Here is a 17,500-nt window from a genome sequence, read left to right as displayed (position 1 = left end):
ATCTGAGTTCCAAATGGCTTCTCATTGCCTATATTCATCACATTCTAATACGGATGTCGAAGCCAGTTCCACTGCTTTTTTAAATTTGGTTTCCCTCTAATCAAGGACTAAATTAGACCTGGGACACTAGGTGGGTAATGAATTACCAGGTAAAACAGAAAGCCCTATGTGCCCCCAGTCAAAAGTAGTCCATTATATAGGGAATGGGGTGCCATTTGGGACACATATTGTTCTGAGGCCCTAACCCCCCAGTCCCCTCTCTCCTCTCCTTCATTCTGCCCTTCCCCCTGACAACCCTTCTCCCAGTTGTCATGGTCAGTAAATCTGTCATGACCAGTCGACCACTCTGCTATGTAGCTTTTTCCCTTTCAAGAGAGGGTGAGACCTACCCATTCACAAAGTGTTACTGTTTTATTGTGTGTGTGTGTGTGTGTGTGTGTGTGTGTGTGTGTGTGTGCGTGTGTGTGCGTGTGTGTGTGTAGAAGGGCATGTAGCATGGTGAGTGAGTGGAACCGTGGCCTATACTGCACCTGTTCATTGCTGTTTCATGTGATCTAATAGACTAACACACATTCCCTTACCTGGACTTTAACATGTGACACCAGAAGAGGAACAACACTAGGTCATACCAGGGCCAGCAGAGCAAACACACAGTAGAGGTCAGGAGACAAAGAACTTAGAAATGGTTGTTTTTCGTTCACAACTAAACTCAGACACTTATTAACTCATCCTGAATCTGTCAAGGAGACTCGGTGGAAGAAAACACCTCATAACTTTATCATGAACCAACTCAGACATCCCTGCCTAAACCATGGAGTAAACTATGCTGAACCACATCATGGCCAAAAGGAAAAGCTCTCACTGCCGCCTGAACCTGTCTTCTGAACAGAGAAAAGAACATGAATATGACAAAGATATGGCTGAACTAACATAGAAGACGAAGGAGAATAAAGTGAAGATGCCGAAAGTAGAGCTAAATAAAGTGGAGATGATGAGGATACGGCTGAACTAACTGAAGGGCTGCCAGTTTCCTGGCTCATCTTCAAAGTCTGATTGTTTCCATGGTAATGGGTGGGTATCCTAGAACGGTACTATATTCGGTACTATATTAATGTAAACCAAGCTACTACAGTACATCCATGCCACTGGCCCAAGCCTGTACATTCTCAGGCTTGGGCCAGAGAAAAAACTCCTGCAGGTAAGACGTCTGCTGGAGTGAAAAGAGCTTTTCCCCCTGTGTGTGTTCTGGATTACTCTGCTGGAACAGAGGGGTGTGTGTGTTTAGATCTCCCTACCTTGTACTAGGGCTTAGAGGAAGCAGCTAGACCCATGCCACAGGTAATCACAGTGTGTGTGATCTCTGAGTAGTGAAGTCTACTGGTCTTAATCACCTGGCCCTCTCCCACCACAGACATCATCTCTTTATGGAAAACTGCTACAAGCTCCTCGTTTCCTTCCAGGACTCAGGAGAGTCGTGACGGCTACTGGACCTATTCCCTAGCACATTAATCACCTGGATCTACCCCACCACAGCAGTCACAGACAACATCAGAAACTCTGCTACAAACTCCTTCAACAACCTGTAGAGTTTTACAACTACGCTAATAAGCACTCACAGCTGTTGTAAGAGACTTCAGACCGAATAGAATGTTGTTAAGAGAAGACGGATCCTCCTAACTTCCTGGGTATGCTGGATTAAAGTTAGGATCTTCTTGTGGAACGCTTGGCATCGTCTCTATGTTCACACAATGTTGCTAATGTTAGCCTGATACTATTCCTCTCCTCTCGTCTCAGATGTGTAACAGCAAAGGCTTTGGGATGCATCTCAAATAGCACCCGATTCCCTATATAGTGTTCTACTTTTCAAAAAGGGAATAGGGGTGCCATTTGGAATGCAGTTTGTCTTCAGTGTCAGTTACCCACATGGAGGTCCTAAGACCATGTATAGGTATAATACCACACCAGTCTGCCTGTGCCCCGGTCATACGTCTCATTGTGAACATTACACGGTGGCATGATGTCTAATCATTTACATTACGCTGGGGACAACATTCACCTCAAGCTAGGCTTCAAAGGTACCCTCCTCCACCTTACCTCGACATTAACCACTTTCAAGATCACCTGCTTGTGGGCAGGAAAAGTAGCCAACATGGAGAGGGCAAAATCCAAAGCTGTGCTACCTCCAAACAACTACCTCTTTCCCTACTGTATTTATTTTAATCATTTATTTTGCTCCTTTGCACCCCATTATTTGTATTTCTACATTGCACATTCTTCCACTGCAAATCTACCATTCCAGTGTTTTACTTGCTATATTGTATTTACTTTGCCACCATGGCCTTTTTTTTGCCTTTACCTCCCTTATCTCACCTCATTTGCTCACATCGTATATAGACTTGTTTATACTGTATTATTGACTGTATGTTTGTTTTACTCCATGTGTAACTCTGTGTTGTTGTATGTGTCGAACTGCTATGCTTTATCTTGGCCAGGTCGCAATTGTAAATGAGAACTTGTCTACCTTCACTTGCCTACCTGGTTAAATAAAGGTGAAATAAATAAATACAAATTAAATAAAAACGTAAGAAACACTTTTTACATTCATAATTCAGGCATATCAGTGAATAATTCTTTATCATATGAGCCAGTCATCATCAGGTTTGGGAGGCCAGAATTACAACAGCACTGGTGCTTGTGTCAGGCAGCTGTAGTGTGTTGGTGCAAGTAGCCAGAGGTCCACTTCCTTCCATAAGGTTATTTCTCAGTAATTAAGATCAGCAGGAGTTGAAGTAAGAACACTTCAAAGAGGCCCTAGAAAAACATCAGTTAATCTTTAACCGCCGCCCAGGGTCATTCTGCTGAGCTACAGGTTAGCTGTCTAAATTGGCTTCCCATGTTCCTCCTCATTCCCAGTCACTTTTCTCTAAAGTATACACCAGACTAAAAACCTAGCTAATGTCCTCTGTTGCCAGTCCCAGAGTTACTTTAGATTAGACTCTTGATCTATGTAAATGTTGTCACACTGTGCTCATTATAGATTGGAAAATCTATATTGAAAAATCTATATATAAAATCTATAATGGAAAATACATTAGATTAAATATGTTAATTCACCTATTCTCCCATGTCAATCTAGCTTTACTGTTGATACCAATGTGTGTCAGCGTGAAGCCTTGATCATGGTATTGTACTGTTAAAAGTAACTCTACTGGGCTGTGTTGTGATGGACAGGAGAACTCTGTGAGGGAAGGTAGGGAATGTAGGCGGCTGAGCTGAGTGGTGCCAGTGCCAACTCTGTGCCCTTGTCTCCCACACAGTGTCCTTGTCTCTTGTCTCCACTCACACAGCAGACGGTCCTTATTTGGTGACCCTGGGGACCTGGATGCTCAATGGGTCCATTTCTCTCTCTCTCCGTGTCTGTCTCAGGTCCTCCTCCTATCAGTCACCTTCTCTCACCTAGCAAGGCAGGCAGGAATGATCAGCAGTCCTTGACCCACTGAGCTGCTCTACACTAAGTAAGCAGCTAAATAACCCTGGCTGACTGGGACAATGTGTTTAAAAATACACTACTGTATGCATTAAGATGTTTACCTAGACTGAGTAATGGGCCCAGGTCAAAAGTAGTGCATTATATAAAGGGAATAGGGTGCCATTTGGGACGCACTGTTTCTCACAACAATGGGCCATAAACCAAGCTCTGAGGACCGGACATGCATCTCTCTCTGTTATTTATTACCACGCCACACTGTATAAAACTCCCATTACAGAGGAAGCACAGAGGATCCTACTGCTGAAGGAGAGAGAGTTAGAGAAAGAGAGAGAGATGCAGCCTAATCAGACTAAACTCTATATAAGCCGTAATGAGAGGGGGGGGTGGAGGAGGAGAATAGGGGCTGAATTAGAGAGGAGGTGAGAGTCACATCTATCATTGAACCAGGTCAGATTAAAGAGCTATTATAACAGATGGATGTTTATTAGACAATTGTGAAGCAAGGCTACATATCTTTAACCCTTGTCCACAGGCAGGACTAAAGGATGTTAACCTTTAGACACTAGCTTTAACTCATTAACCCTTGGGCTCATAGGCTTTCAGGGAGTAGGACAGCAATAAATCAGACATAAATCTGGATATGCGTCTGGCCTATTTTAACAATTTGTTCACTCAAGAGGTCTTTGGGATAGTGGTGACTCTGAGGGGACATTTTTCAGATCCTGAAAGGAAGGCCAAAGGTGGCTTTGAACATAGGAGATGGGAGAGGGAGAGATAGAGGTGAGCGAGAGAGAAGGAGGGACATGGAGAATAGAGGGAGGGAGAGAGGGTGGGAATGAGAACCATCTAAGACAGGGGTCTTCAACCTTTTCTTGCCCAGGGACCCCCTCCCAGGAAAACCAGCGACCCTGTGACGACATCATACGTTGGCAAAATTTTGTCTCATCAACAGGTGAATGAAGAAGTAATCAACATTTTTAAATAGATTTGGTAGATCGTTTTTTCATTAATATTGACCTCCCCAGAAAACTTACCAGCAGCCAGGGGCACTAGCCTCACCGGTAGCCTATTCACGTGTGTTTGAGTGTAATTGGCTCCAATGAGTGTAATTTCCTCAATATTAGGAGGCAAGAAATAAACCCCGGGTGAAGACCCTGATCTAAGGCTCAGAGAAACCAGTTCCTCCTCAAAGCCCCGGGTGAAGACCCTGATCTAAGGCTCAGAGAAACCAGTTCCTCCTCAAAGCCCCGGGTGAAGACTCTGATCTAAGGCTCAGAGAAACCAGTTCCTCCTCAAAGCCCCGGGTGAAGACCCTGATCTAAGGCTCAGAGAAAACCAGTTCCTCCTCAAAGCCCTGGGTGAATACCCTGATCTAAGGCTCAGAGAAACCAGTTCCTCCTCAAAGCCCCGGGTGAAGACCCTGATCTAAGGCTCAGAGAAACAGGTCTTTGTTCTCAGAATTCTTTGAGCTTAACATCTGTCCCTCCATTATAAAGATTATTTAGCTTCCAGTGGCCTCCCATATTATTGACTCCACTTACCAACAGAAAAGTGTTTAACACCATTGGTATGCAGAGGAGCACAAGGCGCTCAATAAACGTGAGACAAGGTGCAACAACAACAAAGCGGGGGGGCAGGAGCCCTTTTCTTTAGAGGAGTAATTCCCAAAGATCTGATTTCAGATGGGGCTCCTTTATTTGAATCCCAGGGAAAAGAGAGGAGAGGAGGGGGAGACTAGAGGGAGACAGGCACGGGGGAATGCCGGGAAATACAGTGTGTCCAAAGGTTGCTCCTGTCCTGGCCAGACATGGGTTCAAATTCTATTCAAAATATTTTGAGCGTTTGCTCTAGCCTGCCTGGAGTGTCAGATGGGCGAGATTTAACATTTTCAGACTTTTCCATTGGTCGATTGTGCCTTGAAAGCTCAATCAAGCACAGACACATTATTAGAATTTCTTTCAAATAATATTTGAACCCAGGTCTAGTCTGGGGAATCTGCTGCTCCATGCTCCAGTTACTTCACTGATGATGCTATTCCCAACACACTGGATAAACTCTCCTACACAATGGGTAGATGAATGCACACTATGGAGAGTGTTGAGTAAATACTCCAATCTCTAGTTTGCCCAGACACACAGGCTTCGCTCAGTTCAGACAATGTGACAAGGTTTGGAAGGATGGCCAGGCGAGACCGCTCTCTAGTAATTTTTCCAGCATTGAATTTGGTGAGAAATATTATGAAAAGAATACAAAAGAATTGTCAAATATGTTGATTTCATATAATTATGCATGAGAAACCAGTAGGAAATATTTTTCCAAACAAGCAGAACAATCTGCTAAAGTATCCAGTATTTTTAACCTTAGGTAGTTTGGTAAAGGTCAATGTAACTGGAAATTTGTGGCATGTGCACATTTATACAACGGGTGGGTCTAATCCTGAATGCTGATTGGTTAAAACCGCATTCCAGCCAGTGCCTATTAAACAAGTTACTAAAGGCTAAATCTATGACGTTGAAATGTCTTTTTACTCTGTTCCATCTGAGTGCACAATCCACTGTCTCATCAGCCCAGCCAAGCAATTTATAAACTTGATCTCCACTATAAAAAGCATCTAGACATTATCTCACATTTCTTTTAGACTAACATTTAGTTTAACAGTGGAGATTTGTATAAACCTTGCCGTCTGTCTCTCCGACAATTGCAACATTGTTTCAATATTCAAATTCGATCTCCAGCTGTCCCATAGTAATGAACGTGTCGGGAGTCGGGATGAGACGGACAGACAGGCAGTGTTTCTCAGCCAGTCGAAATCATGAATCAGCTGGCATCATTTTTATGGATATATACAAAGAACTGTCAACTGAAAAAAGGTCAAATGAGTTTGCAGTCTTTCTATTAGTCTTACCAGCTTCAGTTTGAATTGATTGTGTTACTGTGTTGATGGCTAGCTCCTCTGAACAACAGTGTCCTGACAAGTGAGCACATTTTCTATAATGTTTTTAATGAAAACACCCGTGCCAATATATAACCCAAACACCGGCTTAGAGGACACTATCACTTAAATAAAAACAGTGCATGGCTTTTACCAATAATCCTATTAGTTCTGTCTTGGAATATTAGCTCCTACAGCTCCAGCTTCCTCAGAATAGGTTCATACAGTAGTCCACTATATACGGAAAGGGGTGCCATTTGGGACACACCCTAGCTTCTACAGCAGGCTATACAGAACACCTTGTGGATAAGACAGCTGCTCCACACTGCAGACTGCAGATGGTTGGTGTAATGGCTTTCCTCCTCTTCGTCTGAAGAGGAGAGGCGAGAAGGATCGGAGGACCAATATGCGGCGTGGTAAGTGTCCATGGTTGTTTATTTAAACACATAAACTGAACACTCCATACAAAATAATAAACTTAACGTGAATAACCGAAACCGAAAACAGCACCGTGTGGTGTAAAACACAGACACGGAAACAAACACCCACAAACAAACAGTGAAACCCAGGCTACCTAAGTATGATTCTCAATCAGAGACAACTAACGACACCTGCCTCTGATTAAGAACCATACTAGGCCGAACACAGAAAAACAACCTAGACACACAAAACATAGAATGCCCACCCAACTAAAACAAACAATTAACACAATAACTAGGGTCAGAACGTGACAGTACCCCCCTCCCAAGGTGCGGACCCCGGCCGCAAAACCTGAACCTATAGGGGAGTGTCTGGGTGGGCATCTGTCCGCGGTGGCGGATCTGGCGCTGGACGTGGACCCCACTCCACCGTAGTCTTAGTCCGTCTCTGTGGTCTCCTAGGTACGGCGACCCTTGCCGACGACCCTGACCTGGGAACCCTAAACAACAAGCCCACCGGACTGAGGGACACCTCTGGACTTAAGGGGTAGCTCAGGACTGAGGGGTAGCTCCTGGCTGGCGGGCGGCTCTGGCGGCTCCTGGCTGGCGGGCGGCTCTGGTGGCTCCTGGCTGGCGGGCGGCTCTGGCGGCTCCTGGCTGGCGGGCAGGGCAGACGGGCGGCGCAGGGCAGACGGGCGGCTCAGGCGGCGCAGGGCAGACGGGCGGCTCAGGCGGCGCAGGGCAGACGGGCGGCGCAGGGCAGACGGGCGGCTCAGGCGGCGCAGGGCAGACGGGCGGCTCAGGCGGCGCAGGGCAGACGGGCGGCTCAGGCGGCGCAGGGCAGACGGGCGGCGCAGGGCAGACGGGCGGCTCAGGCGGCGCAGGGCAGACGGGCGGCTCAGGCGGCGCAGGGCAGACGGGCGGCTCAGGCGGCGCAGGGCAGACGGGCGGCTCAGGCGGCGCAGGGCAGACGGGAGGCTCTGGCGCCTCTGGACTGAGGGGCTCTGGCGCCTCTGGACTGAGGGGCTCTGGCGCCTCTGGACAGGCGGGAGACTCCGACGGCGCCTCTGGACAGGCGGGAGACTCCGACGGCGCCTCTGGACAGGCGGGAGACTCCGACGGCGCCTCTGGACAGGTGGGAGACTCCGACGGCGCCTCTGGACAGGGGCAGGAGAGGAGGAAGGCTCCGACAGCGCTGGACAGAGGGTCTCTGGCGCCTCTGGACTGAGAGGCTCTGGCGCCTCTGGACTGAGGGGCTCTGGCGCCTCTGGACAGGCGGGAGACTCCGACGGCGCCTCTGGACAGGCGGGAGACTCCGACGGCGCCTCTGGACAGGCGGGAGACTCCGACGGCGCCTCTGGACAGGCGCTGGAGAGGAGGAAGGCTCCGACAGCGCTGGACAGAGGGGCTCTGGCGCCTCTGGACTGTGAGGCTCTGGCGCCTCTGGACTGAGGGGCTCTGGCACCTCTGGACTGAGGGGCTCTGGCGCCTCTGGACTGAGGGGCTCTGGCGCCTCTGGACTGAGGGGCAGAAACTCTGGTAGCGCCGGACAGGAGGGAGCACCTGTATCATGAGCACCTGCTCATTACCACACCGTTTGGTCCTTGTTTGGTGGGTGATTCTGTAATGGTTTTCCTCGTCTTCGTCTGAAGAGGAGAGGCGAGAAGGATCGGAGGACCAATATGCGACGTGGTAAGTGTCCATGGTTGTTTATTAAAACACATAAACTGAACACTCCATACAAAATAATAAACTTAACGTGAATAACCGAAACCAGTACCGTGTGTTGTAAAACACAGACACGGAAACAATGAAACAGTGAAACCCAGGCTACCTAAGTATGATTCTCAATCAGAGACAACTAACGACACCTGCCTCTGATTGAGAACCATACTAGGCCGAACACAGAAAAACAACCTAGACACACAAAACATAGAATGCCCACCCAACTCACGTCCTGACCAACTAAAAACAAACAATTAACACAATAACTAGGGTCAGAACGTGACAATTGGGTCTGTCGGGAGATGTCTGTATGTCCTGACATCCAGACCGGTCCAGTCCAGACCAGACCAGACATACAGTGTGCCCTGCCAAGCCCCAAGGTCAGGCTTGATCCCTGGCCAACAACACCTCATCATTTTGGTCTGTTTGGGTGGGCACAAGATATTCAACAAGATATTCAAGGTTCTCCTTCAATCTTCTTGGGCTTCCTTTTACATAGATAATGTAATGGGGGACCGAGTGCTAATGTTGAGGGACTCTTGAGGGATTTTTTTTGTGATTTAAAAATAATAATCTACAATAACAACAACAAAAACAACAGCAGTGACTCTCTGGGCTCAAATAATAAATACATTTCCCAGACTTGATTTGAGGAGCTAAACCAATACCAGTGTCATAACCTGGGGCAGAGCTGTGTGTGAATCCTGAGCTGAAGTCAGATATAAAAGTTCTTGAAGGCCATCCTCATCTATCAGAGTTATTTACCTGAGTTGGTACAGACAGTAGAGTCCTGAATCCTAACGGCTTCGGAAACAACAACATATTAACTATATGGTTTAGTTCCTTTAGGTCTGCATCCCAAATACCACCTTATTCCCTTCATAGTGCACTACTTTTGACCAGTACCCTATGGACTATATACGGAATAGTGCACTACATAAGGAATAGGGTGCCATTTGGGACACAACTCTCACACATGAAGGCATTCCAGCTCCCACCTATAAAGGTCACAGCAGATTAAATATTGAGAGTCTCTCGAGTAGTCCATTAACAGTTAATTATGCATGACCACTCCTAGCACCACAATGACCACCCCATACAGTCCACAGCCACAAGGAAAACTCTGACTGCTACAAGGCCATTGCTCCTGGAGGAAAAATATAATTCTTCTCAGAGACATTCTAGACACAATATGCTAAACAACACTCCAGCTGACACACATACAGGCCAGAAAAATTGCTTACAATGTCTGTCCATTCAGAAATCAAACCACTACACTCAGAAAAAAAGTGTTTCAAAAAAGTTATTCAGTTGGCCCCTTTGGGGAACCGTTTTGTTTCCAGTTAGAGCCCTTTATGGTTCCATAAAAAAAAAAGGGTTTCAGGTATACCAAACATTAGGAACAGCTTCCTAATTCTGAGTTGCACCCCTCCCCCCTTTTCCCGGTCATGACGATTCCATGTTTTCTCTCCACTCTACAGAATGGACTATTGGGAAGCCCTGTGTTACCACAGAGAAAGTATGGTAACATCAAAATATTGAGAAAGGGAATTATTGTTCCATTCCCCAACCAGTTGAATGTGTCCGTTGGTACTTAAAGAATATGATGTCAGATCAGTTGTTGTCTGCGACATTATATCTGATGATAGGATGACATAAATTGTATCTTGGAAACTCGACATTCTATTCTATTGATATAAAAGATCTGAAGATCTATTTGTCACATACACATGGTTAGCAGATGTTAATACGAGTGTAGCGAAATGCTTGTGCTTCTAGTTCCGACAATGCATAGGCAAGATACAGTAGATGGTATTGAGTGCAGTATATACATATGAGATGAGTATGTAAACAAAGTGGCATAGTTAAAGTGGCTAGTGATACATGTATTACATAAAGATGCAGTAGATAATAGAGTACAGTATATACGTAGACATATGAGATGAATAATGTAGGGTACATTATATTAGGTAGCATTGTTTAAAGTGGCTAGTGATATATTTTACATCATTTCACATCAATTCCCATTATTAAAGTGGCTGGAGTTGAGTCAGTGTGTTGGTAGCAGCCACTCAATGTTAGTGGTGGCTGTTTAACAGTCTGATGGCCTTGAGATAGAAGCTGTTTTTCAGTCTCTCGGTCCCAGCTTTGATGCACCTGTACTGACCTCGCCTTCTGGATGATAGCGGGGTGAACAGGCAGTGGCTCGGGTGGTTGTTGTCCTTGATCTTTATGGCCTTCCTGTGACATCGGGTGGTGTAGGTGTCCTGGAGGGCAGGTAGTTTGCCCCCGGTGATGCGTTGTGCAGACCTCACTACCCTCTGGAGAGCCTTACGGTTGTGGGCGGAGCAGTTGCCGTACCAGGCGGTGATACAGCCCGACAGGATGCTCTCGATTGTGCATCTGTAGAAGTTTGTGAGTGCTGAGGTTGAAGAGACGCTGCTGCGCCGTCTTCACGATGCTGTCTGTGTGGGTGGACCAATTCAGTTTGTCTGTGATGTGTACGCCGAGGAACTTAAAACTTACTACCCTTTCCACTACTGTTCCATCGATGTGGATAGGGGGGTGTTCCCTCTGCTGTTTCCTGAAGTCCACAATCATCTCCTTAGTTTTGTTGACGTTGAGTGTGAGGTTATTTTCCTGACACCACACTCCGAGGGCCCTCACCTCCTCCCTGTAGGCCGTCTCGTCGTTGTTGGTAATCAAAACTACCACTGTTGTGTCGTCCGCAAACTTGATGATTGAGTTGGAGGCGTGCGTGGCCACGCAGTCATGGGTGAACAGGGAGTACAGGAGAGGGCTCAGAACGCACCCTTGTGGGGCCCCAGTGTTGAGGATCAGCGGGGTGGAAATGTTGTTGCCTACCCTCACCACCTGGGGGCGGCCCGTCAGGAAGTCCAGTACCCAGTTGCACAGGGCGGGGTCGAGACCCAGGGTCTCGAGCTTGATGACGAGCTTGGAGGGAACTATGGTGTTAAATGCCGAGCTGTAGTCGATGAACAGCATTCTCACATAGGTATTCCAGATGTCCAGATGGATTAGGGCAGTGTGCAGTGTGGTTAAGATTGCATCGTCTGTGGACCTATTTGGGCGGTAAGCAAATTGGAGTGGGTCTAGGGTGTCAGGTAGGGTGGAGGTGATATGGTCCTTGACTAGTCTCTCAAAGCACTTCATGATGACTGAAGTGAGTGCTATGGGGCGGTAGTCGTTTAGCTCAGTTACCTTAGCTTTCTTGGGAACAGGAACAATGGTGGCCCTCTTGAAGCATGTGGGAACAACAGACTGGTATAGGGATTGATTGAATATGTCCATAAACACACCAGCCAGCTGGTCTGCGCATGCTCTGTGTGCGCGGCTGGGGATGCCGTCTGGGCCTGCAGCCTTGCGAGGGTTGACACGTTTAAATGTTTTCCTCACGTCGGCTGCAGTGAAGGAGAGTCCGCATGTTTTAGTTGCGGGCCGTGTCAGTGGCACTGTATTGTCCTCAAAGCGGGCAAAAAAGTTATTTAGTCTGCCTGGGAGCAAGACATCCTGGTCCGTGACGGGGCTGGTTTTCTTTTTGTAATCCGTGATTGACTGTAGACCCTGCCACATACCTCTTGTGTCTGAGCCGTGAATTGAGATTCTACTTTGTCTCTATACTGATGCTTAGCTTGTTTGATAACCTTGCGGAGGGAATAGTTACACTGTTTGTATTCGGTCATGTTTCCGGTCACCTTGCCCTGATTAAAAGCAGTGGTTCGGGCTTTCAGTTTCACGCGAATGCTGCCATCAATCCACGGTTTCTGGTTAGGGAATGTTTTAATCGTTGCTATGGGAACGACATCTTCAACGCACGTTCTAATGAACTCGCACACCGAATCAGCGTATTCGTCAATGTTGTTATCTGACGCAATACGAAACATATCCCAGTCCACGTGATGGAAGCAGTCTTGGAGTGTGGAATCAGCTTGGTCGGACCAGCGTTGAACAGACCTCAGCGCGGGAGCTTCTTGTTTTAGTTTCTGTCTGTAGGCAGGGATCAACAAAATGGAGTCGTGGTCAGCTTTTCCGAAAGGAGGGCGGGGCAGGGCCTTATATGCGTTGCGGAAGATAGAATAGCAGTGATCCAAGGTTTTTCCAGCCCTGGTTGCGCAATCGATATGCTGATAAAATTTAGGGAGTCTTCTTTTCAGATTAGCCTTGTTAAAATCCCCAGCTACAATGAATGCAGCCTCCGGATAAATGGATTCCAGTTTGCAAAGAGTCAAATAAAGTTTGTTCAGAGCCATCGATGTGTCTGCTTGGGGGGGGGGGGAATATATACGGCTGTGATTATTATCGAAGAGAATTCCCTTGGTAGATAATGCGGTCGACATTTGTTTGTGAGGAATTCTAAATCAGGTGAACAGAAGGACTTGAGTACCTGTATGTTGTTATGATCACACCACGTCACGTTAACCATGAAGCATACGCCCCCGCCCTCTTCCGTGGAGCCCCAGCTTATTAATGAGTTAATTGTTGCATGGTTTAATTCAATCACGTAATCAATTAAACATTAGGTAATCGATTTGATAAAATAGCCTGTCATCTCATTTAATCATAATCGGACACGACAGCCCTATGAACAGCCTTAATTCAACGGGGGATGGACTGTACAAGGTGTCAAAAGAGTTCCACAGGGATGCTGGCCCATGTTGATTCCAATGCTTCCCACAGCTGTGTCAAGTTGGCTGGACGTTGAGCGTGAAAACCCCAGCAGCGTTGCCGTTTTTAAACACAAACTGGTGCCCCTGGCACCTACTACCCTGTTCAAAAGGCACTTAAATATTGTGTCTTGCCCATTCACCCTCTGAATGGCACACATACACAATCCATATCTCAATTGTCTCAAGCCTTAAAAATATATATTTTTAAATCTCTCTCCTCACCTTCATCTACACTGATTGAAGTGGATTTAACAAGTGACATCAATAAAGGATCATACCTTTCATCTGGATTCACCTGGTCAGTCTATGTCATGGAAAGAGCAGGTGTCCTTAATGTTTTGTATTGTCAGTGTACATGGAACCCAAAATGGTCCCAACTGGAACCAAAAGGGCTCTACTTGAAACCAAAAGCTGTTCTTCAAAGGGTTATCCTATGGGAACAGCTGAATTATCCTTTTAGGTTACATTATTTTTTAAGAGTGTACGCAACCTTTACCCCGAGATCGAATCCATCATACTCCTTTACTACAAACTACAGATCGTATAGATCTTCCTCTTTTATTAAGAACTAGCTAATTTAAATAGACACCTGTTTTGTTGCTCAAACACAGAATATATTACACTCCTCTGAGCTGACTGGCTTGTAAAAACAAACAACATCTTTCAAGTTATGTCCAACACATCTGTCACACTTGTAGAGAAGACAGGAGAGTATAATGTAGTCAGTAGTCTGTTGGAATAAAGAACGTTTACCATACCAGAGGGTACAAAGCAGCATATTGTCACGTGTGTCAAAGATGTCTCAATTCGAGAGAGAGCGAGAAGTGGAGGCTGTGATGAGAAGATGAGAAGAGAACAACTGGAGGGTAGGGGGTGTGAAAACAGGGGGAGAAAAAACAAAGCGACAGAATGACGATGCAGGGAGGATGAAGAGAATAAGTGGCAAAGAGAGAGGGACGTGCTTATTGTCTTGACCTCCTGAATGATGCCTGTTTGCTCTCTTGTCAGCGGGAATAATGGCACACTGTTTGCTGAGGAGAGGAGAGCTGTGGTGTGAAGGAGCAGAATATAAAACTCCAGACCCTACAGGCTACTAATCATGCATCCCAAATGGCACCCTTTTACCCATAGGAACTCTGGTCAAAAGTAGTACACTATATATTATAGGGAATATAGTACCATTTGGGACGCAGCCCTAGAGTCTCTGGTCTCCATACTAATAGAGCAGGCTGTTTGTTGAGCTTGTCTCCTTTCACAGGGCTCAGAGCCAGCCCATAGGGCCCCACAGCTTTCATTTAGTGCAGCATGTCTCTACAGTATTACACAGTTGTTACTGTTGTCTGCCAGGCTGCTAATCCTGTAGAACAGGAAGTGGAGAACACTCTGGAGAGCTGCATCTGTATGTGTCCCAACTGGGACCTTATTCCCTATATATAGTGCACTTACTTACCATTTTGGGATGCCACCTCTAGTTCCTAAGGAGCTGCTAAATTATCTGAGGCTCTTTGTTTATGACAGGTAGAGAGCGAACTTCTGTTTGAGATTAGCATGTTAGTGTTTCTCTAGTAAAGAATTAAAGGGACAATCTGGGATTGATAAATAAATGTTTAGGATTTATTTATAAAAAATTTCACCCCCAAAAAATGGGCCCCTTTTTCTCCCCAACTTTGATCTTGTCTCATCGCTGCAATTCCCCAACGGGCTCAGGAGGCGAAGGTCGAGTCATGCGTTCTCAGAAACATGACCCGCCAAACTGCGCTTCTTAACACCCGCCTACTTAATCCGGAAGCAAGCCGCACCAATGTGTCGGAGGAAACACTGTTCAACTGACGACCTCATCAGCCTGCAGGCGCTCGGCCCCGCCACAAGGAGTTGCTAGAGCACGATGATCCAAGTAAAGCCCCCCCGGCTAAAACCCTCCATTAACCTGGACGATGCTGGGCCAATTGTGCGTCGCCCTATGGGACTCCCGATCACAGTCGGTTGTGATAGAGCCCGGGATTGAACCTGGGTCTCTAGTGATGCCTCTACCACTGCGATGCAGTGCCTTAGACCGCTGCGCCACTCGGGAGGCCCGTTTTGGATTTATTATTATTTGATTTGTTTTACCCCTTTTTCTACCCAATTTCGTGGTATCCAATTGTTAGTAGCTACTATCTTGTCTCATCGCTACAACTCCCGTACGGGCTCGGGAGAGACGAAGGTTGAAAGTCATGCGTCCTCCGATACACAACCCAACCAAGCCGCACTGCTTCTTAACACAGCGCGCATCCAACCCGGAAGCCAGCCGCACCAATGTGTCGGAGGAAACACCGTGCACCTGGCAACCTTGGTTAGCGTGCACTGCGCCCGGCCCGCCACAGGAGTCGCTGGTGCGTGATGAGACAAGGATATCCCTACCGGCCAAACCCTCCCTAAAACACTTTTCACGTGCGCGGACTAACTGCACTATAAATATCGAAGGCTTTGAAAATACTGTAAGTTACATGGAGATTACACTTAAAGAGACACTCTGTTCTAACTTCTAACAACCGCAGAGCTTTTTTTCACTTTGAACTACTACTACAAGGATGTGTCCTAAATGGCACCCTAGCGCACTAATGTTGACCGGGGCCCATACGGTGCCATCTGGGACGTATGGTCATCTATAGGCATCTCATACGATCATTCAAAAATACCAAAGATATGTGTAAACATCATCATGTAGGAACCAAATCCTCTCACTATAGTTGCACATTGTCCATTTAGCCCCTCCCCAGAGACCTACCATGTGGGAGCTCAGGCCTCCCCTTCTGTCTCTCTGGGTTATTCTGTGTATTATAGACTGGGTCTTTGAGGTCAGCCATCTATGTACTAGCTCTATGTATGCAGACCACTGTTTATTCTAATGGACTCGGACTATGAGGTCCACTGCTCCCTGCTCTCCCCAAGACTTCCCACCCCTCTCCCTCAGCCTCCCTCTCCCATCCACAGCCTCTCTCTCCCGTCCACAGCCTCCCTCTCCCGTCCACAGCCTCCCTCTCCCTCAGCCTCCCTCTCCCATCCTCAGTCTCCCTCTCCCATCCTCAGTCTCCCTCTCCCATCCTCAGCCTCCCTCAGCCTCCCTCTCCCTCAGCCTCCCTCTCCCATCCTCAGTCTCCCGTCCTCAGCCTCCCTCTCCCGTCCACAGCCTCCCTCTCCCGTCCACAGCCTCCCTCTCCCGTCCACAGCCTCCCTCTCCCGTCCACAGCCTCCCTCTCCCGTCCACAGCCTCCCTCAGCCTCCCTCTCCCATCCTCAGTCTCCCTCTCCCATCCTCAGTCTCCCATCCTCAGCCTAACTCTCTCCCATCCTCAGTCTCTCGTCCAGTCTCCCTCTCCAGTCCATTCTCCCTCTCCCTCAGCCTCCCTCTCTCGTCCTCAGCCTCCCTCTCCCGTCCTCAGCCTCCCTCTCCCGTCCTCAGCCTCCCTCTCCCGTCCTCAGCCTCCCTCTCCCGTCCACAGCCTCCCTCTCCCGTCCACAGCCTCCCTCTCCCGTCCACAGTCTCCCTCGCCCTCAGCCTCCCTCTCCCATTCTCAGTCTCTCGTCCAGTCTCCCTCTCCCGTCCAGCCTCCCTCTCCCGTCCAGCCTCCCTCTCCCGTCCAGCCTCCCTCTCCCATCCTCAGTCTCCCTCTCCCATCCTCAGCCTCACTCTCCCATCCTCACTCTCCCATCCTCAGCCTCACTCTCCCATCCTCAGCCTCACTCTCCCATCCCCAGCCTCCCTCTCCCATCCCCAGCCTCCCTCTCCCATCCCCAGCCTCCCTCTCCCATCCCCAGCCTCCCTCTCCCATCCTCAGCCTCCCTCTCCCATCCCCAGCCTCCCTCTCCCATCCCCAGCCTCCCTCTCCCATCCCCAGCCTCCCTCTCCCATCCCCAGTCTCCCTCTCCCATCCTCAGTCTCCCTCTCCCTCTCCCATCCAGTCTCCCTCTCCCTCTCCCATCCTCAGTCTCCCATCCTCAGTCTCCCTCTCCCATCCTCAGTCTCCCTCTCCCATCCTCAGTCTCCCATCCTCAGCCTCCCTCTCCCATCCTCAGTCTCCCATCCCCAGTCTCCTTCTCCCATCCCCAGTCTCCCTCTCCCATCCCCAGTCTCCCTCTCCAATCCTGTCTCCCTCTCCCATCCTCAGTCTCCCATCCTCAGCCTCCCTCTCCCATCCTCAGTCTCCCATCCCCAGTCTCCCATCCCCAGTCTCCCATCCCCAGTCTCCCTCTCCCATCCCCAGTCT

The 17,500-nt window shown here is 48.0% G+C and overlaps 1 protein-coding gene across 2 annotated transcripts in view; it reads right to left on the bottom strand.

Moving 5' to 3' along the window:
• Positions 1-17,500, bottom strand: part of frem2b (FRAS1 related extracellular matrix 2b) — a 110,825-nt gene that overhangs the window by 67,726 nt on the left and 25,599 nt on the right. The window lies entirely within an intron of this gene.

The sequence above is a fragment of the Oncorhynchus mykiss genome, chromosome 24, assembly GCF_013265735.2.
Source record: "Oncorhynchus mykiss isolate Arlee chromosome 24, USDA_OmykA_1.1, whole genome shotgun sequence".
Lineage (NCBI taxonomy): Eukaryota > Metazoa > Chordata > Actinopteri > Salmoniformes > Salmonidae > Oncorhynchus > Oncorhynchus mykiss.
This window is presented reverse-complemented; position numbering and strand designations above follow the sequence as displayed.